The 22,790-nt window shown below is 29.4% G+C and overlaps 1 non-coding gene across 1 annotated transcript; it reads left to right on the top strand.

The window, feature by feature from the left end:
* The first annotated feature begins 3,427 nt into the window (after window positions 1-3,427).
* LOC124834538 (small nucleolar RNA Z196/R39/R59 family) lies at window positions 3,428-3,509 on the top strand. The gene has a single exon (XR_007028499.1). It is a non-coding gene; the product is annotated as a small nucleolar RNA Z196/R39/R59 family (small nucleolar RNA).
* The last annotated feature ends 19,281 nt before the right edge of the window (window positions 3,510-22,790 follow it).

Here is a 22,790-nt window from a genome sequence, read left to right as displayed (position 1 = left end):
TTTTCTTCAATCTCCCTTCCTCTTGTATCAACATGGCTTTAATTTCTTGAAAGTTCCATTTGTCTTTAAGAGTGGTATAGTTCACTTGGAACTGGCCAAATTCAGGAGGAAGAGAGTTCATGATGAACTGTACTAGAAAAGACTCATTCACCTCCATTCCCATTGACTTCAATCTTGCTGTTATATTTGCCATTCCAGTTACATGGTCATGTATGGGCTGCGACCAGTCAAACTTTTTGGTAGTCAGCTCACTCATAAGAGTTCCTACAATAGACTTGTCAGTTATGTCTGATTGTGAGTACTTCTTGATCAGTTTCATGAATTCCTTTGCGTTTTCTGTTTTAGGCATAGAAGGCTTTACATTCTCTGCCATAGACATGCGCATCAAGTTTAGTGACAGCCTGTTAGACCTATGCCAAGCCTCATGAAGAGACTTCTCATCATCTGTACTAGTCACTGTAATGGCTGCGGGCATTTCATCCATCATAATTGTCATGTCCAAGTCTAACACACCTAGTTGGAACTGGATTTGTTCTGACCAATCAGCATAATTGAGCCCATTAAACTTGACCACATTGTTGCTCAAACCTGATAAATTCATGTAAGCTGGAAATAATACAGAAGCTCATACATTAATGCTTTGATAAAATTAATGGATTCAAACAAATTACTACACTAGTCATACATTCAAGTTCACCTTTGGGTGACACTTAAACTGATAGGTAATCATTTAAGTCATTCATTTAAGTTCACCTTTGGGTGATTCTTAAACTGACAAATTCCATATACACTTTGATAAACAATCAATCATACTTTAAGTCTATATGTATGTTATCTTTGGGTATACAAACATATTTATTAAGTACATGAATTGTCTTAATTTAATGTCATCAATTATAAACAATGGTTCACCTTTGGGTAATCCATATACACTTTAATATCAATGACTAATTACTCTCCAAAATTCAACTTAATTGAATTTCCTTCTTCCAAATACATATAATTCATAAAACAAAATTATATCATATATGTCAGTAAATACACTTTTCAAATTAAAAATATATAAAACATTCCCACTTTTAATTCACATTTAATTGCCATATTTGAATTTCCATTCAATGCAGTAACAATAATCATGTTTACAATATAATAATAATATAAGTTGCAACAATAAATTTCTTTACTGTGAAAAACATGTGCTGCAACGTTATGCCAAATACAAAACCCGAGCGGCTAGATAAAACATGTTACAGTGATGCAACAATAAAGTTGCTTTTATGCCAAAATATAAAAAGAAAAAAAACCCGTGGCTGGAGTTATGAAACACTAAATTGCTTTAATGTAATAATGAATAAAAAGTTGCTCTAATTGAATTGAAAAAGTAAACAAAAATTGCGGCTTCTAGGGTGAATGAAATTCACGTTCCAGTGAATTCAAATAATCATGTAATAGTAAAAAAAAAATTTGCTTTACTGCTTTTTCAATTCGCTTTCTTTTTTAATTCAATTAGAATTGACATTTACGGCATCCAGATGATTTCATGTAATTGACTTTCTTTTTTTTTTCAATTGGCTTTCTTTTAAAATCCCTAATTTTATAATTCAAAAATTAGGGTTTCAAAAAATTGAGAAAATTACCATTCATGGAGAATCATAAAATTCAGAACCTGGCTCTGATACCACTTGTAAGCTATTCTTTTCTTCCTTCACTTTAATGCTTTCTTGATGATATAGAAATTCTGAGGGATGTCACAGTATCTTTTCTTTTTCCAGAGAACGTAACATTTCTTTCTCTCCTTTCAGAAACTTAATCTGTCAAGCGTAGTCTCATCTTTTTCCCTCTTTTATGATATTTTAATTAACTTTAATAAAATACCAAAATGCCCTTTATTGAAGTGAGAAGAGAGGGATTAATTTTAATAACTCTAAAATAATCCCTATAACTTTAATACATTATATTCTAATAATCATCACATTAGAATCTATACATCAAAGTTATACTTTAAATTACATGAACCAATCTTAAATATTAATATAATTTAACATGCTTAGAATCAGAAGAACATTTAAAAACATAAAGATATACAAGAAATATTTTCTACATGCTTTTTGTCGGTCTCATTCATTCACAACACATCATAACTTCTGTTTGTAGCATAAAAGCTACATCCCTAAAAGAAAGTCAAAAGTTTTGAGTAAGAGATATTTTTCGAAAGAAGTTGCATGAAGAGAAGAAGAATAACTTTTGCTATCAAGATATTTGTTATACATTTTCTCCCTCTTTCTTTAAGCTCTTAAGACTTATCTTTGAAAAGATCTTTTACAAGTTTTCATAAGTTCAAGCACTAGTAAAGTTTAACTCGATGGAGTTAAATGTTCTAGTCAGTTGGACTAGTATTGATACTAGGAGCGGCGAAACTCTTCTAACCAGTCAGTTAGTTTGTAAACTAAAAGTGGTTAAACTCGTTCTTTACTCATTTTTCTTTCAAACAAGTTTTCCATTCAACGCTTTTTATAAACTTAAATGTTTAACTATTGTTGCATATCATCTAACGCTAAAAGACAAAAAAAAACATACGTTAAAAGTCATTTTTATGTTAGTGTTTTCTTGTCAATCTTAGTAAAGTCAATTGAAAAAAATAACTCTCTCAATTTGTTTTGCCTAATTGGTTTTGTTGTTGAGACTTATTTTTCTGAATTTTACGTTCAAGCAAAAAAAAAAGAACAAGATTCAGTATGTCCCATCTTTGCTAGAGCGAACATAAAATTAAAAAGGTTTAATTGCTTGTTTTGTCCCTAGTTTGGCTGTAACGTGTCAAGTTAGTCCACACTTTTAAGAAAGTTTCAATTACGTCCAAACTTGGTTTAAAAGTGTCAATTTCGTCCAAACGTAGTAAAATTTGCTTCAATCAAGTCCCTTCCGTTAAATCCACATAAACGGACGTTAATTCTTTTTCTCTCTCCTCTGTTGCTCTGCTCCTCTCCTCTGCTCCTCTGCACAACAGCAGACCCTCTCTTTCTATTTTTCTGAAGCACTTTCTCTATGCCATTGTTTATTATTTAAGTTTAATAAGTTTATTTTTAAATGCAGTGATATATGATGTTATTTATACATCAATTCTGCAACATGAACGATGATTCCTAATCATGCACTACTATCTGATCTCTCTGCAGTTTTTTTTTTTACTTTATAGCTAATATTATTTTTCACATTATTCTTTAAGGATGCTTTTTTGTACTTTCAGGCCACGATTGCCTAATCCTGATAACTTGTTTTCCCTAAATAATGTTGTCGTTTTAAGCTAGAGTCTAATATTGCTCTGCAATCTGTGATGATTTTTAGAAGTACTCTGATTAATAATCTGTGATGATTTTTAGAAGTACTCTGATTAATAAAATCTGTGATGATTTTTAGAAGTACTCTGATTAATAATCTGTGATGATTTTTAGAAGTACTCTGATTAATCAGTGATTATTTTACCAAATCACCATCTTTCGGCTGAGATTGCAGAATGGTATTCTACTGCATGAATTTGTATAAATTCCATTCATGGGCATCGCTAGCCGTTACTTAACATGATACTTCACTTTTATTTTCTTGTAATTTTTTAAATCATGCTAGCTAGGACTGAGTGAAAAATTCCTGACATGTTAATGTAGGATTATACTTTTCCTTTTTTTATCATTTTGGTGCTAGGATTATATTCAAAAGGCTGAGAGGGTCTGCTGTTGTGCAGAGGAGCAGAGGAGAGGAGCAGAGGAGAGGAGCAGAGCAACAGAGGAGAGAGAAAAAGAATTAACGTCCGTTTATGTGGATTTAACGGAAGGGACTTGATTGAAGCAAATTTTACTACGTTTGGACGAAATTGACACTTTTAAACCAAGTTTGGACGTAATTGAAACTTTCTTAAAAGTGTGGACTAACTTGACACGTTACAGCCAAACTAGGGACAAAACAAGCAATTAAACCAATTAAAAATAACCTTTCTCTTAGTCCTATTTTTAATTAAGCGAAGGATTTTTTTTTTCTCAAGCAAAAGTAGCATTGAAAGTTAACCCATGAGTACACCTAAAATTCATTCAAATGAGAAATTTTTTTCTCAAATAAGCTTATTTTCATTCAAGGTAAAAAAATTTAAATTTCTTTATTTTTTTATTTAATGGATTTTACTTTAATGTTTATTATAAATGTAAAATGAAAACTAATTTGTATATTAATTGATTTATGATTTTATGTGAATTGTATTGTATAGAAAATATTATTAAAGTATGAAAATTATATGAATTGGAAAAAAAATAGTAATTAAATCTTGAGATGGATTGTTTAGATGTGAAGATAACCTTGTCACAGTACTTAAGTTAAATGTAGAAAATATGATTTTGTTTGAAAACAATTTGAATGTTTGAAATTAAATAAGAATGTTATTTGATTTTTTTTTATTGACAGAGGATTATTTTAAAGCTCCTAACATGATAATCTTGTTGAGATTTTAATATAGTGGTTGGATTATACATGCTAAAGTATAATGTTTCTTAAATTAAATTAAGTTTTGAATTTGATTTGGATGAGAGAAGATAATATCCTATAGTTTTTCATATATTATTTATATATATATATATATATATATATATATATATATATATATTTAATTAAAGTAATATATAGGTTTAATATTCTATTTTGTCCCAAGTTTCGCTCGAAAATATCACATTAGTCCATCCTTTAAAAAGTGCGTCAATTCCACGTGACACACCGAGCCACGTTAGAAAAAATTAACGTCGTTGGTTATGGAGGACAAAAAATTACAGTTTCTTTAAGGATACGGATCAAAGTATACCAAAATTTGGAAGAGGGACTAAAAATAAAAACGTTTGATAGTTGAGAGACTAAACACATATTTAACCCTTGTTTATTTACTATCGGTTAGTTATTTAAATATTGCTAGAAAAATAACATAATTGAAGAAAATTAATAAAATTTAAGATAAATAAACAAATAAAATATTATAACTGAATTGAACAAACTTAAAGAAATTTTTTAAATGAGATTTTCATAACAAAACATCTAGAACGCAATTTTTGAATCAGATTTCCATAATACATCTTCCTAAATAAAATTTTGGGAATACCTGCATGAAATGATGTATACTTGGTACGCTGACGATAGTGTTTTAAATGACGTGACAAAGGTTAAGTTAGTCTAACCTGAATTTTTGTTTATTTAAAATTAAAGAAATTGAGAGAAGTTAATTAAAATGAATTATTTATGAAAATTAGGGATTAGAGAAATTTGAGTGCTTACTCAAATAAGGATTCTTTTGGAATCCGAGTTCGTCCAGATACTTCTCTCCTCACGACTCAAATAGTACCGCTGTCGTGCCTTCGCTCCAGTAATCCTCCCTTTCTCCGCCGCCTCCTCCACCACTGTTCCCCTTCGACGGCTGTTGAATCGGAAGCGCTAATGCCAAACTATTCGATAGCGCCAACACCACGAGAGTCATCATTATCCGTCCATTCGCCCTCGGAGAAGACACCGAGGATCCACTCGCCGGCTAGGGTTTTTATTTATTTTAATCTAATTGAATTTTGGTCGGCTAGAATATATTGACACCTTTTCTGCCTTATTTGTTTTTATTTTCATTTATTTAAAAGAAATTTGGGTAAAATTGGTTTAGAACCTCTTTTGAGGGTTTCGTTGACGAAAGGGAGTGAGTTGACGGTGACTGTCGACACGTGGTAGAGAGCAGAGGAAAAGTTGAAGCAAGCAAAGTGCACAAAACTCCGTCACCGACTGAGTTGGTGGATCTTCTCTATTTTTGTATGGTGTCAGTGCTTCACAAGTTTGAAGATAAAACACAATTTTATCTCTCTTCCGCTGATATACCCAATTTACCCTCTCAAAATCATCTTTTATTTGCTGCTTAATTAAACTGAATTTATGTTATTCTTTTAGTACCGGAGAAGGAAGGAGGACAAGAAGGAAAATAAAATTGTAGCTGCATGAAGAAACTGTCAATAATGGCTTCTCTTATGTGTTCCCTTTACTAGCCGAATGATCATCTAGAAACTCTGTAAATTGTCCAATGCACAATTGCAAAGCAACTTTCTATTGACGAAACCACTTTGACTCTACAAACTAAATTTTCAGATTTGGGTGCTAATTCTCTTAAAACTATGAGGCCTCAAATTCTAGCATTGTTTTTAGTTGTATCTTACATGAAAGATAAATTAGTATTAATCTTACATATGTTCTTATGTGCCTAAATTTAAACAAGTTGAAATCATGATGGCTTTTTGGAAGAAAAGTTTGATATTTCTATTAGAATTATACGTAGGTTTATCCAATTGTAAGATTTGTTTCGAAATAAAGCTTTGAGATTTTTCTACTCCAAAAGGCAGCACCACCATGTGGGAAGAGGCAACACCACTGCCAACGTCTGTCACTAGCACCGCCGCCAACGCCTGCTACCAGCGTCGTCGTTAACGCCCACCGCCAACGAACTCCTACTGGGAGTATCAACTTCCTCTTTCACCATTAATGAACGTTTGATGAATCCTAAAACTCTTAAACAAAATCCCTAATCCCTACCGAAACAATTCAATTTAATTAATTTTTCTCAATTTCTTTAATTTTAAAAAAACAAAAATTCATGTCAAACTAATTTTGTCACATCATTTAAAACACTACCGTCAGCATGTCATGTACGTGCCAATCTAACGACGTTTATCTAATTTTGACGGCAAGTCTTTATTTATTTTAATTTTTCAAAAATAAAGATCCAATTGAAATATCAAATAAGTAGAGAATTTCATTAAACCAAAATATTTTTCAGAAAAACATTTTCGGGATAATTTCTGTTAGTATTTTCTCTCTTCTTCTATTTCTACACTAGCGGTCTCGTAGTGGTGGCGGCAACGAAAGTGGGAGTGTGATGCAGTGAAGGATACTTGGGTATTTTCATTATATTGATTTGGTGCAAAAAGAAATGGATGGACGGAGGAAGCAATGAGCTTGGGCTTAAACTTATAACCTTAAGCATCCTTTACAACGAGACAAAAGCCGAAGCAATTCGATAATGTTAAAGAAAAGGTTGTGGACTGGGCTACCTGTCTTACCCCCTTAAGGTCACAATTCAATTCAATTTCTTTTGGATCAAAGGGTATATTTGAGTTACCAACAAAAAGAACAAAAAAAAGTGAAAAGGAAAAGAATATATGCCATTTTTGCTTTCCTTTTCTTTATTTTTCTTTTCTTTTCTTTCCTTGTTTTGAAAGGTACTTCGAGGAAATGTGGAGAGAATTTGAAAGATGATTGTTCATAGTTATTCATTGCAAGGAATCTATACATCTTATGTTTATTATGTAATTTGAACATAATCTATATTTTACTTAAATAAATGCACACAGTAAATATAGCCAATAAAACCTATCTAATCAACAAAACATTCATTGTTAATATGTGATTAGTTCAAGTGAAACTGAATTCAAATTTCCTAAAACATGTTGCAAATAATGTTTACCTAGACCTATAAGAATTACTAATCAGAAATACATTCATTTTGATATCAGAAAGGAAGAGCTAACTCTAAACTCATTCAAATGCAACTTTTGGAGTGAAATTTTTTAATTTGAAATTAAATTCTTAAAAAATAGAGAGAGAAAAAAGTGGTGGAGGTTTTTGAATTATAAAAAAGAAATAAATAAAAAATTGCCAAAGAAGGTGGGTTTGGTGATACCAACAAAATAAAGTCAATGGGACTCTCATTTAGGGTTAATTATTATTTCTAGGTCGAATTTGATTACTTATAAACCAAGTTAATTATAATTATTGTGAAGCATCTTGGGTTGACAAAGTGCCTAGAGTTAAGTGAAATAATCTACATTTGAGTGTGAGACAATGAGATTTGAGATTGCTTAATAATAACAATTCATGGTGTTTACTTGTATAGTACTTAACTAGATTCTTCATTAATTAAAGAAATAGAAAAGAGAGAGAAGGGTCATTTAAGCTCATTAATTTTTCATATTCAAAGATCATAGTCTTAAAATACTCTTCATTGGGTCCAAAACTTGATTATCTTAAAAATGAATTGAAATTGAAAAGACAAAAAGAAAGTGCAATACATAATATGATTGTTTGAAGACAAGCAAACATCAGTTATCATACATGCCAGCAAGGTCATGCAAAGGATGTTACTTTTAGACATTTATCTGAGAAATATAAAGCCATTGAAACTAAGTTTTGTTTATTGGTTCCATGGAAAAATGGGTGTATTAATTACTTTAGAAATGTCAACCATCTAAAAAGAGAAGAGCATGTGAAAAAGGGTTATGATGGATGTGGCTATGGTGGACGGTGCCATCATCATGCTAGACTATGAAAATCCCATCTTTTATAACCTTACTTCTCAAGACTTATCATAACAAACCTTTGTCCCAAAAAAACAAAGAAAAAGGTTACGAGGTTCATGCCAAAATAGCATAATGACCATTATATTAATCTTTATTAAGTTATTGGATCATCTTTAACAAAAATTTGGAGTTTATCTCCTAGGATTATTCACTACCTTTCACTTTACCACGTTTGAGAGAAAAGGGTAACTTTGCTTTGCACAATTTCATATTCTATAACAACCAAGCAAATATCATTTTCCATGAAAACAAAAAAAAAACATATTCTTGTTAGGATTCTACTTAGGCCACAATTATTTGGTGTACACACGTGTGTGTAAATTTTGAGCCATACTTTTTTTTCTTCATATTTTTGAAAGAAAAATTATAGATAAACGCTCAAAATATTAAGTGATACTTAGGGGAAAAGATATATATATATATATATATATATATATATATATATATATATATATATATATATATATATATATATATATATATATATATAATAGATGTGATAGAAGAACAGGTATGTATATTTACTAGGTATTTGTTTATAAAAATTATCACGATAAAAATAGATTAAATTAGAGAAGCCCTTAATTTTTTAGGATGAGAAATATTTGTTCGTGTTCTTTATAAATTTTAAATGACACGTAATTTAGAATGAGTTAAAGTTAAAAATAATTTTGTAGGTAGATTTTTATGGTAACACTCATAATTAAACCTCGGTTATATTTATATCAACATAAATATAATATACATTAAATGATATTTGAATGGTTGAGTGAATGTTTAGATTGAATTGTTATTGTGCTGTAATTGGTTTTTAACATGATATTTGACTTTTTGGAATTGTCAATTTGAATTATGCTAAACGTCACATGCAAATTGTGTGTCAAATTTATGAAAATGTGACTTTCAAACTTAGTGGAATGATCAAAATAGTTGACTTTTAAATTGAAATCTATTTTGAGAAATCTTGCATAATTTTTTGTGCAGTGTTAAAGAAAGAATTTCTTTTAGATAATTTTTTACTGATTGTCTAAACAATGTAAATTAAAATGTTGGATAATGAGAAACTAAGAAAATATTTTTGTATTAAAATAAAAATGGTTCTTTTAAAGCAAAAGTTAAAATCACGCAAAATAGATGAAAATTTTGTGTATAAAAATATATGTATTCAAAAGAGACTCTAATAAGTATAGTTAGTAAATTTTTTGTATAGAAAATTAATTATCGACAAAACTAATGAATATTTTATACTAATGATATGATATGGTGTAGAAAAAGTTTTTTTCTTTTTTGTATAGGTATCTCTCATTATACTATTTATGCATAAGTCCATTAATGGTAGTTTTGAAGATGAGTATTGTTTAATTAAAAGTGGAAATGGGGATTGCTTAAATTGGGGCTTTAATTTACCAACTCCATATTTAGAAGTTTGTTTCTTTAATGCTATGTGAAGTTATAATAACTCCATATTTGATAATGTCCCATGATGATGACTAACCCAACATCGTTTTAATTTTGATTCCCCTTCACTCGTTTCTTTGCAAGTTAGGTTGCTTTACACACACAAAATGTAACAACAGAAAGCTTGCTTTCATATGCAAGACAAACCCAACATTGTGGTCAAAGATGATGCCGTTAGACTTACGTTGTACACAATATATATATATCCTCTCTTTTTTTCCTTTTTGGGGGGTTTTCTGGATCTTAAATTTCTTCCTAAGCACGCTTGTTTGGTGAATTTCGAAAAATTTGGGTGAAAATAAAAATAGTTTTTAGCATAAATTGTGCTGGTAATAGAAAATAAAGTATAACAAACATATATTGCGCTCAAGTTTATGAATAAAAACTAATTAGAGTGTATTTATAATGCAAGTTTCTTTACCTAATGTTCCATTTATATATTATTATTATTTGTGGTAAGTGTTTTGGGCAAGCTCTTAAAATTCATTAAAATACTTAATTTATTTGTAACACAAAAGTCACTAAAATGATGCATATGTAAAACAAATGCACCCAAAAAAAATAATCATTTTCTCATTATTATTATTTTTATTTACATGATGACTTGAATAAATAGATTCAGTGCAAAAATAAAATAATTCATATTTATCATATATTTATCATGAGATAAATTTATGTAAGAATAGAAATAAAAAATGGTTATTATATATTAATATTTTCTTTCAAAAGACTTTTGAAATGGTCTCAAACATAAAAGTTATTATATTTGATGAATCGAGATACATCAATTATATATTGATATCATCCTTATAGTATATATCAAGATCATATTAACCATTTAAGATGTGGAAACTAAAATGAGATTATTTCACTATAACAATGAAAAAATGTTAATAAAATATTAAGAAACTCTAGACGTGGTTAATCAATATCCATCTAGGTAAAATCCTATAAATAAGACACTATTTACACGATAAACATTGTTCAATTAGTACATTATTATACATCTTAGATCTTGTTGATGTGAGTATTGGAATGCATTTGGAGGTGCTCCAAAGGCACTACGTCCTTTTTTGTGATCTTTTGACCAAATTCAACTCAATCAAATATATGCATGAATAGAGGTGTAAACTTCATATCGAATAGAGGTGTAAACTTCATATCGAACTTGTGAGGAAATATCTACCCCAATAAGTACATATATAATAAAAGTCTTATTTTATACTTACATACATTTCAAAATTTTAAATTAAAATAAATGTTTAGATTACCTTCTATTTTTTGTTATCCAAATATAAATAAATTCATAATATTTTAAAACATTTTAAAATCTCTTCTATGTTTATCTCACTAATATATGGTTATGTCACATTGCAATTATAACAATTGTTATACAAAAAAAAGTAAATTTTATAAGTATGCACACGTGTGTGTGCTTCTGAGTATGTATACTTGTGTGAGTGTGAATGTGTATGTATATATGTACACACTAGATGAATGATATATGTTTCTTCTTGAATAATCACTACCAATAAATGTAATAAGAGAGTTATTATTTTAATTTATATAAAGATAAAAGCTCAATCGATTAAAGAAAGATTTACCCTCTTCTATAAATTTATTATTCCTATATTACTCGAATGGAAGTTATATACAAAGTTTACATGAGTTATTTTTATTATTATTATTTTCCTTTAAACCTTTCTTAAAGTTTAGATTATTATCTTTTTTTAAAAAAAAAAATTCTGACTTTTTAGCATAAATTTTAAGTTTGTAATTTCATCATGATAATGTTACTTTGTTTATATTGTTATTGGGGACTAATTGAAGTTGGTTTATTATGTATTTTTTAAGGTTTAAACTTTCTTTTTTAATCTTGAGGAGTTATGTTGTTATATTGATAAAGATTCTTAATTAATACTTTGAACTCATTTGTATGTTTGTTTTGTTGGTTTTCCATTATTAAAAATTTATCAAAGGTGAAGAATAATCTAACACAAGACTTATAAAAAAAACACAATATTTATCCAAAAATTTTAGTTTCTATCACTCCACCAAATTCAAGATCCAAAAATCCTATAAAATTCTAAAGACACAGTTCACTAAAAGGGAAGAAAAAAAAACCGCCATTAACATCACAAAAATAACAACAAAATAACCTTGTTTCTAACCACACTTGTGACTCTTATTTGTGTGCAAAAGTAACAAGTAATTATGTTTCTTTCAATCTATAAGAATATATTTGAAAAGTTCTTAATCTAAAAGATCAATTGCCACTTTAATTCCATATCCAAATTATTCTGAAAAACTCAAGTCCATCTTATAAATTTTTACTAAATTCGTCTCTATGACTTATTAAACCAAACATAATTAGTAAAATCCAATTAGAACTTTTAATAATCACAGGACAAAATTTTTAAAAAATATACATATAAAATGAAGTAGTTTATTAAACTATTGTTTTAGTATGGAATGTACCTGCATATTTACTACAAAAACTTATAATGATAGTTAAATAATTTATTATTTTGTATGAAACTTTTGCAGGTTAAAAAGACACTTATTTTAAAATGCAAAGGTTTTACCTAATAATTTTATTAATGGGGGACAAAATTTACTGAATGTTGTTTAAGTCAAACCTACCCACATCTGCATCACTACTGTATGCACCGATCATGGTGAAAGCATTAGCCATTGTCAACGTTGTTAACTACTTTTCCTCTGTCAAATCTTTTCTTACGTAGTAACAGCAATACCCACAAATTATATTTTTTCATATTACCAGCTCTTCGTAAAGAACATTTTAATTAAAATTGTATCGATCAAATGCTTTTTATGTATCATATTATGTATATAAAAAATTAAATTGAACATGTATATGCAGTCTATTTTAATATAACCTTATTTTTTTTGACCAATTTACTTAATTATTTTCTCAGTATAAAATAATAAAATGCAAAAATTCTTCCTTCTTTATACTATAAATGTGAAGAGGGTAAACTAATTTTTAGGTTTAGAAATAATAGTTATCTTAGGTCCACAAATTATACTATGATCAAACAACTTCGTACCTATGAATGTGAATGTCTGGTCATAAACTGACTGGATGGTGAATCGTTAGTTAGATGAAATGAATCAAACTACTAATGACTGAGTGACCATGAAATCAGACTGAATGGTTATGTAATAAAAGAATTATCTCTAATGTTGAACAACTTAAGGTAAAGTGTTATTACTTCCAATTAGGTTGTAATTAGGTCGCCACTAATCAAGGATCTCCACCAAAATCTATAATTATATGCATGAGGTAAAGAGGTAGGTAATTTTACAACTATTGCGCCATTAATGCTTGAGTTGTCGAATCTTTATACTTTATATATATAACCTCCAAGTGTAACGGACAAACAACAATGATGAACCGTAGCGTGAAGACGAACATTTGGACTCCTTTTGCAATCTATAAAACATTGGACCATTGACCTCAACCTCCACACCTAAAACATTTGGCGCCCACTGTCAAGCCCGAGTATTCAAAAGATAGCAACTCTATGGTGACCACGAGAAACATGAGCAACATTGCACCGGAGAAGTCAGGCAACCAACAAAACTCGATAGAGATAATCAGAGCAATGTAGTGACAAATCAAAGGTAGTAGAGGCATGAGGAGGAGCTTCCAACTTTGAGGGTTAAGAATGCAACCATCCACCAAGAACAAACCGCCCAACAATCGGTTTCGTGTACACTAAGACAACTTGCTCAACCAACCAGATGGAGGAACCGTGCAAATCGTCCAAGAAGGAAGCACGAGAGCCAACAAAGGCAATCCTTCGGTACAAACGGTCCACATGGCCAGATTGTTACTTTCTCCCCGACCATCAAGGAGACACCCATGTCCGAGTAGTGGACGCCTTCAAGTTCGACAAGTATGATGGGTTGATTGACCTTGATAAGCATTTAAGGATGTTTGTCAATCTATTGGCTTTCTACATCGCAAGTGACCTGGTGTGGTGTAAGGCCTTCTCCTTCTCCCTTAAAGGCAAAGCTTTGTCATGGTTCAACTCGTTGCCACTCAATTCCATCGATAACTTCTCAATTGTTTACTCCCATTTTGGCAAGTAGTTCGCGACAAGCTGCTCGGAACAGTTAACCACCCTGGCCTTGGTGAACCTCAAGCAAGATGAGGATGAGCCTCTTCGGGCCTTCATGGATTGTTATGGAAAGACCTCCTTGCAGATCAAGAACCTCAGCCAGGAGTTCGCTTTGCAACATGTGGTAACGACCTTGAGATAAGGGTAATTTGCAAACAACTTGTGTATGAAGCCAGCCAAGACAACAGAGGAACTAAAAGACAGAGCTGCAAAATACATGAGGGTAAAAGACATGTGAGAATTTCGCAAAGAGCAACAGAAGGCTACAACCAGTGGGAAGACAGAGGGGAAAAAGTCGAACGATGGAAACAACAAAGGAGGTGGATCACGCCCAAATGACCTCCCCTAAGGCCCTCATTCCCACCAGTACATCTCCCTCAATGCACCCTGAGCGAGAATCTTGGAAAAGACATTAAGTCTAAACCTCCTTCCGCCTACGAAAAGGAAGTTGACCCCGTGTAACACCGACAATAAAAAACATTATCGGTATCACTAGAATATGGGGCATACAATGAAGGAGGGTAAAACACTCCAAGATAAGATTGAATAGTTGATCTGTGCAAGTCATCTTCAAAAGTGTATCAAGACCGAGCGGGAGGACCAGAGTCCTCCACGTCGAAGAAGTCCTTAGAGGAGGCGCAAGCGTCCTTGTCACTCTTCAAGGACTAAGCACCAACAAGACTATAGGCGTAGGAGTAGGAGTAGGAGTAGAAGCAGAAGCAGTGATTGCTCATTACGCAGTCATATCCATACCATATCTTGAGGTTTCATAGGAGGTGGGTCCTCATCGTCTACTTGTAAGCACCACATCCGGGCTCTGAAGATTGTCCACTTGGTGGATAAAAAGCCAAAGTCCATGTCGCCCATTACCTTCACAGACGGGGAATTTAAAGCTCCTGGTCTAGAGCACGATGACCCCATGGTCATTACAGTCGAGATAACTAGATATTAAAGTTATGATCGATCAAGGGAGTTTGGTCAATATCTTCTACTAGAAAACTTTTGAGAAGATGGACTTGTCAGAAGACCTTATCGTCCATATAACAAACAAACTCTTTGTTTCGCACGTGAGGTAAATAGATCTAAGGACTAGGCTTGGAGCCGGGCGGGACAATAAGGAAATGTGAGTAAGGTATCTCCTCATGGAGGCTAACACCTCCTACAACATGTTAATCGGGCAACCCTGCCTAAATGCGTTCAGTGTTGTCGTCTCCATACTACATTAAGAAATGAAGTTCCCCTCCGATAGAGGGACGATCTAAACAGTCCACGCAAACCAGAAAACAGCACGAGAGTACTATGCAGTAAGGTTGATCAATAATTATCTAAAGCTATTAAAAACATAGGCCTCCAACAAATAGTTGGGACCATTGAGCTTCTCTAGTACGGAGTTTCTCCATGCACCTCTAAAATTTTCTTCCTGCACTTCCAATTTTCTTCAGAATGCCAAAATTGGTCTGCGATAAATCTTTTTACTTTGGAAGTTGATTTTTCCTTTTTAATTTTAATTTAATTTTTTTTAAATAATAGATTTTCTCCCTACACTTCCAATTTTCTTCATAATGCCAAAGTTGTCAAAGTTGATTTTTCCTTTTTAATGTTAATTTTTTTTAAATAATAGATTTATAAGTCATATACAAAATTATTAATCAAATGAAAATAAATAAAACATATATATTAAATTCAAAATAAGATAAATTTTAAAAAAATTGAAAAAACACCCAACATATTTCAAATCCAAGATTTCAAAATCCTGACTAGTTCTTCATCGAATTTCAAAATCAGAACCCAATCGAATTTCAAAATCCAATTAGTCAGATTTCAAAATTTTTTGAGTATTTTTCGCATCTGTAATTATTTATCCACCTCAACAAATAAAGATATTTTCAATAATTTGGAAATATAAGAAAAAAGTTTAGATGGTAGGAAGAAACTTCATCTCTAATATCATACTTGCATAAATATAATATTTTCATTTACTATAATTTGCTAACATAATATTAGCAATATACTAAAATTATATCATTGATATATTTGACACAATTAAGTCATAAAAATAATTAAAATCAAATAATCGTAAAACTTAAAGAACTAAAAACGTAAGTGAATAAATTTGGGATAATGATACTTTGACAATCTTTTTTTTTACAACATTTTAACACCATCTACGTGTCGTTCAATGATTATTCTATGTTGGTGTTTATGATTATTATTATTATTGATTATGGAGTAATTTTGAATCAATCACAGAATGACATGTAGATAATGTTAAAATATTGTCAAAAAAATATAGTCAAAGTATCATTTTCCATAAATTTGTACTTGATCCTATAATAGAAAAAAATAAATTATATATATATATATATATATATATATATATATATATATATATATATATATATATATATATGACGCAATGATTGTGTTACCTTTGTACCCATAAGTTTGAGAACAGAGGGTATGTGAAAGGGAGTGGTCAATGCCAACAAAAAAAACTAAAAAGAAAAAGAAAAAAAGAGGTAGTGGTTATTATTTGATTGAATGGAATCACGTGACTATGATGTGCAGGCAGTAAATCAAATCAAGTCACGTTTCTCATTAACTAACTAATCCCATTTACTTTAATTGATCAATTATTATTATTATTATTATTATTATTATTATTATTATAATTAACCATCACTGTTAGTCACCCTTCCCATTGCTTCACCTTAACCCACGCTTTCTCTTTCGCGTGCATTCCACGGCCTCCAACATTTTCCCTCTTCTTTGCTTCTTCTGTGTACGAAAATCCCACCAGCATGTTCAAAATTTCAAATCTGTCTAATTCAAAATTAGATTTTTATTTTTATGTTCAGATATTTTCTTCAAGACAAAAAAATAATAAAAAATATATGGAACTTTTAATTTTTATAAAAAATATATTTCTGAATAAAACTGTCTCAGAAAGGTATATATGGAGAGGAAAAAAGCTTATATTTCTGAATTGTTTAAAAGTTAAGTGTTATTAATAATGAAAATAAATAAATCGTTGCCATTGTAAACCATAGTCATTATTTTCTTGACTATAACTCATTTCACTATTTAACACAAGTTAATTACTCTTCAAGAGAAATATTTTTTTATTTTTATACGAATTGTTTTAGAGACAGTGATAAAGTTTTTAATTCTTTTCATCTTTATTATTATTATAAAAGTAGAACTATATTTTATCATTGCAATCAATTAGTTTCGAAATTTTTCGTTATAAATTGCATCGTTAAAATATGCTCTAAATATTTATTTATCAAAATATTTCGTAATAATAACCTGATATATAAAAATAAAAAAAAACTAAAAAAAAACTCTGTCATGCACTTGTAAATTAATTAGTTTGTTCATAAATCCATAATTAAGTGATGGGACGGAACACCAAAAGAAAAGTGATAGCAATTAGCAATCTTAATAACAAGGTTTTGGATTCAAAAAGTATAATAAAAGACATTAATTAGTTTTATCTCTTTTAACTTAACTCATGTAACCTACTTGAACTTATTAAGAATAAATCATTTCTTAAATACAGATATATAAAAAAAGTATCAAAAAAATATATAAATAACACAATTTATTTTATAGCAACGGATATATTCATTGTTGATATATATAAGGCTTAATACCCTATTTTGTCCCCAGTTTCGCTCGAAAATGTCAAATTAGTCCATGCTTTAAAAAATGCGTCAATTACGTCCTCACTTAATAAAATTTGCATCAATGAAATCCCTTCCGTTAAATCCGTACAAACGGCGTTAATTATTCAAGTAGAAGAGAGAGAAAAATAATTAACGCCGTTTGTACGGATTTAACGGAAGGGATTTCATTGATGCAAATTTTATTAAGTGAGGACGTAATTGACGCATTTTTTAAAGGATGGACTAATTTGACATTTTCGAACGAAACTGGAGACAAAATAGGGTATTAAGCCTATATATAAAAATGTAAATAACACTTGCATGCAATATGTTATTTTAATTTATCTAAAGATTATTTTATGTAAAGAGTGCAAATATACACATATCCCTATATTTAAGTAAATGATTAATTATCTATGGATCTAAATCAAATAGATAAAATATATAAAAATAGATAATTGTTTCTTTACATAGGTGTGAGACATTATTGAATATCCTAAATTGAAGCAATGGATTTTGTTCCACCGAAAGCAAAGAAAAATTGGTATTGACAAAAGGAGAGGTCAAGCAGTTGGTGAGCTAAAATTGTCAACGGTTTGTGAACTAACCCTTCCTCCATTGAAAAATAATCATACACTTTCACAATCTTTGTTATTTTAAATCAATGCATGTAAAAGAATCTATTCACTTTCGATGAGAGAAAAAAGTGAAGAAAATATAGAGATGTTTGTTTCGTCTTCAACAAACAATGTAAACAATTTCTCTTTTACAAGTCAGCATTGTGAAAAGAGAGAAAATATATATTTTCTCAATTTTGACTTTTAGACTATAGAAGACTTTTAAACATTAGCATAACAAAAAAATTTATATTGGTTAAAAAGAAATCTTTTGTACTGGTTTTTAACTCGTCATAGACACAACAAACACAAAAAGTTTTTATTTTTTATGTCATTTCTGAATCTACGATAAAAAGTTTACATTTTATATCGGTTCTAAACACGTTATAAATCGTTCACTTTAACATAGATAAATTTGTTAGGTTTGTAATAGAAAATCACTTTCTATATTGATTATTGTCACAATTAGCATAAAAAAATAACTTTATATGTTGGTTATTACTGCAATCGACATAAAAAAAACCTTTATGTTAGTAAATGTCATAACCAGTATAGAAAGTGAATTTTTATGTCAATTATTGTCACAACTAGCATAGAATGTGATCTTTTTTTTTGCTTTCAGAATTATTTGTTTTCCTACTCACATAACAAAGCTTCCATATATACCAGAATTCTAGCCCACATATATACAATCTTTAACAATGTAATGTAATCCACATGATCATTTAATATTTACGTATAAACTTTTTATACTTAAAATATCTATATAAGTAACATCATTTACTATAAGTACTTAAAAGAAAGGATCCTTAGATCTCACAAACATCCTTTGAGACTTTATTCATCAACGAAGATGGATCATTGAAAATCTACACAATCAAATAAAAGATGAAATTTACATTTAGATATTTAATATTTGAGTTAATTATATATATTATCATATTCCATGAATCAATAATGTTTGCGGATACAATTATATGTATATGTTTCACCAGATAATATCCACACTAATAATTCTTTTGACCTCAGTACTACAAGTTAAATTCATAAAATATCATATATTTAATAATTGTATTTCAATAGTCATAAGATTAACTACTTTGGTGTAATGTACTACAACTTCATTTTAGTAACATGCGGATATCCCCACCCACAAACTCAAATGAGTTTCAACAACTTTGTGATAGTTAATGTAGATTTAAATTGCTTTAATTATCAAACTTAGAAAAACTAAAATTGAAATTAGTCACTCTTTGAAACTTTGACACATAATTTAGTTACTTAACTTAAATTTATGAATTTAGTCATTTTAACAAAATTTTTGACGTTTCAAACAATGATAGCATTTGAGGTGTTTGCACTGTTTGGCACATTTTTTCTTCAATGTTAGTTGAAAATGCGTTTGAAACCTCAAATAATAAACTTAACAAATTTTGATTAAAAAGACTAGATTCACATTGTCCTAAAGATGAGAACTGAATTAGTCTAAATTTTGAAAGAGGAACTAATTCCAATTTTTACTAAAAGTCAAGGACCAAAAACATATTTAATATTTTATGGGTGTGTAAAATGCAATGCGAGAGTAAAGACGATGCGATGAAACTTCAAGGACATAATGAGAAGAGCCAAAAAATGGAAGCAACTGATACAAGGAGGGTGAAGTGAAATAAGAAGGAGAAGATAAAAGAAGAAAATTAAAGATAATATAACGATGAACTAACATAATATTTGTATTTTAAATTAAAAATAATTTAATAAACTTATATTTTATTACAAAATTGTCATGTTCCATTTACTATAAAATTTTTAATAATAAGTCGTCATAACATTTAATTTTTGTACTAATAAAATAGGCTTGAACATTATTGCCACATTTATGAAGTTATAACCTTATACTTATCTATATTTATTTAAATAATTGATAATATGATATTATTGAAAGAGAAATCAATACAAATTAACTTGCTTAAAAAGATTCTTTAACGTGGGAAGTCAGTTTTTAGATAATTGAATTCTCAATTCCATTTAACTAGTTGGATTTTTTTTATGGGAGGTTATAGCCAGAAATGATAGTCATATAACTGGAGGTGCAATGTTTAATGCTCCATTTTGAACAGTGACATATCCAGTTGGTAGAAATTGAGAAACAGAAGAGTTGGATGCACAGAATGCAAAAACGGGGTTTGAACTTTGAACGTTGAATGAGAGAAAAAGCATTGATTGTTAGCATTTGTTGTCTGTGGTGGTTTACAGCAGCCATGGAAGAGGCAAAGAGAGAGAAAGGAAGAGACAAAATTAGGTAGACAGCATTGACAATGAGAGAGAAAAATGGGACCCACAGTGTTCCTAAGTCAGCACCTTACACACACTTTTGCTCTTTTCTTCCACCAATCTATTCTCCACAAGTCAGCCCTTCTCTCCTCTTTTCAATTCTTCTAACTAATACTTATTATATAAATATCATATTATAATCATCAATTCTTATATTAGGTCAAAAACTATATATCTCTTTTTATTAAATACTATATTCATCTCATATCAACCTTGTTCCATAATATTTTACTCAAATAACTTAATATATATATATTTTTTAGTTTCCTACCCCTAATTGTGGATTTCGTCCTTATGTGAAGAATTAGGAGTAAAAGTACATAAGAGTATAAATTAATGTAAATGGACAATTCAAAATTTTAGTTCGCAAATGACGGAATGATTCATATTAGAGTTTATGAGCTCTCGTCTTAAAAAAAATTGTCCGTTATAAAATAATTATTTTTTTGGAAGTTGTTATAATTAATGATACTAAAGATAAATAAAAAAAATAGTTGAGTGGTTAGAATTTATCTTTTATATGGTTAATGATTAATTAATTAATTAATGCGTTAATAAAAATTATTTGTATGACATTTTTATATGTTAAATAAACTCGTAAATAAAGTTGTCAAACTTAGAATTTAAGTAAATAATTTTAGTTAAATTTGAGTTTTTTCTAACGAAATAAGCTTTGAAATTATATAAAAAAGTGAAATATAAATGTTAGCCATGTTTGGTCATTGATATATATATATATATATATATATATATATATATATATATATATATATATATATATATATATATATATATATATAACAAATAATTGAATGTATTAGGACTATTGTATTTTATTAGTCAATTATAAAGTGATCTAATTAAAATGTGGTTAAGGAGATATATGACATGAAAGATTTATTGTATAGAAACTAATAATAATTTTAATTTGTTGAAATGACCAAATTATAATGAATGAAACTAAAGAAGAGTAACAGTCAAATACTACATAAAGGTCATGTCTCCATTTGCAAGTACACCTATCATTCTAGTTTCTTTGTTTTTATCTCATCAAAAGAGAAAATAGGAACTAAAAGTGTTGTTCTATAGAGGAAAGATCAGATACTAATTCAAGTTGGTTATGAATGTTGTTTCCACTTTACCGTGAATCATAAATTCTAGGTTTAATATATCATTTGGTCCGTGCTTTTTGTGATTTGGTTCAAAGTAATCCTACCTTTTAAGACCTCATATTTCGTTAAAAAATGTTGAATCTGGTCCTTTCCGCTCACACAGTTAAAAACATAACGGTGCAAATGCAACCGTGATGTTTTTAAGCGAAAGGGACCGGATTGAACATTTTTTTAACGAAATATGGGATCTTACTGAACTTTTTTAAAAGTAGGATTACTTTGAACCAAACCCCTAAAAGTAGGGACCAAATAATGTATTAAACCTAAATTCTAATAATAAATTGTTAGAAAAAGTACAATTTTATATTTAGAGAAGACATGGTTCATTATTTTGATCGATAATTAGGTAAGTTTAAGTTATAATTCATTTTCAAGTAGGTGTTTAGTCATTTTTGAATGATTGTATCATATAATTCATTTTAAATTATGACTTATTTTTTAGTAATTGTTACTTTTTTGTTGTCGTATTATATAATTTATTTTGAATAATTGTCACTTGTGATTATATAATATAGATTATTTTTGGGTTATGACTCGTAATTTTGTAGAATAACTCATTTTTCGAATGGTTGTATTATATAATTTATTTTCGAATAATTGTCACTTATTTTCACGTGATTGTATTACATAATTTAATTTTGAAGTAAAGTTTTTGAATATACTCGATGATGAAAAATTAGATTGTAGCATTTTATTACGTGGGTGTGGATTACAAGCTCATATGAAAAATGATAACAAGATTTTGACCATAATTTGAGATTCTTTTTACATTGTTGTAAGAAAGACGTTTATACATAAAGTTGTTGTTTAGAGGTTCAACTACAATACTATTGTTGCATTCACATAAATGCCAAATGAAAATTACAAACTTTGACCATACAATCATGTATAACATTATCTTATAAACATTTGTACCAAAGATTTGTGCACAGGAGTGTGACTATGCCAATATATTTTTAAAATACATTCATAAAGAAAATTATAT

The sequence above is a fragment of the Vigna umbellata genome, chromosome 6 (assembly GCF_029865625.1).
Source record: "Vigna umbellata cultivar VRB3 chromosome 6, Vumbellata_1.0, whole genome shotgun sequence".
NCBI lineage: Eukaryota > Viridiplantae > Streptophyta > Magnoliopsida > Fabales > Fabaceae > Vigna > Vigna umbellata.
This window is presented reverse-complemented; position numbering and strand designations above follow the sequence as displayed.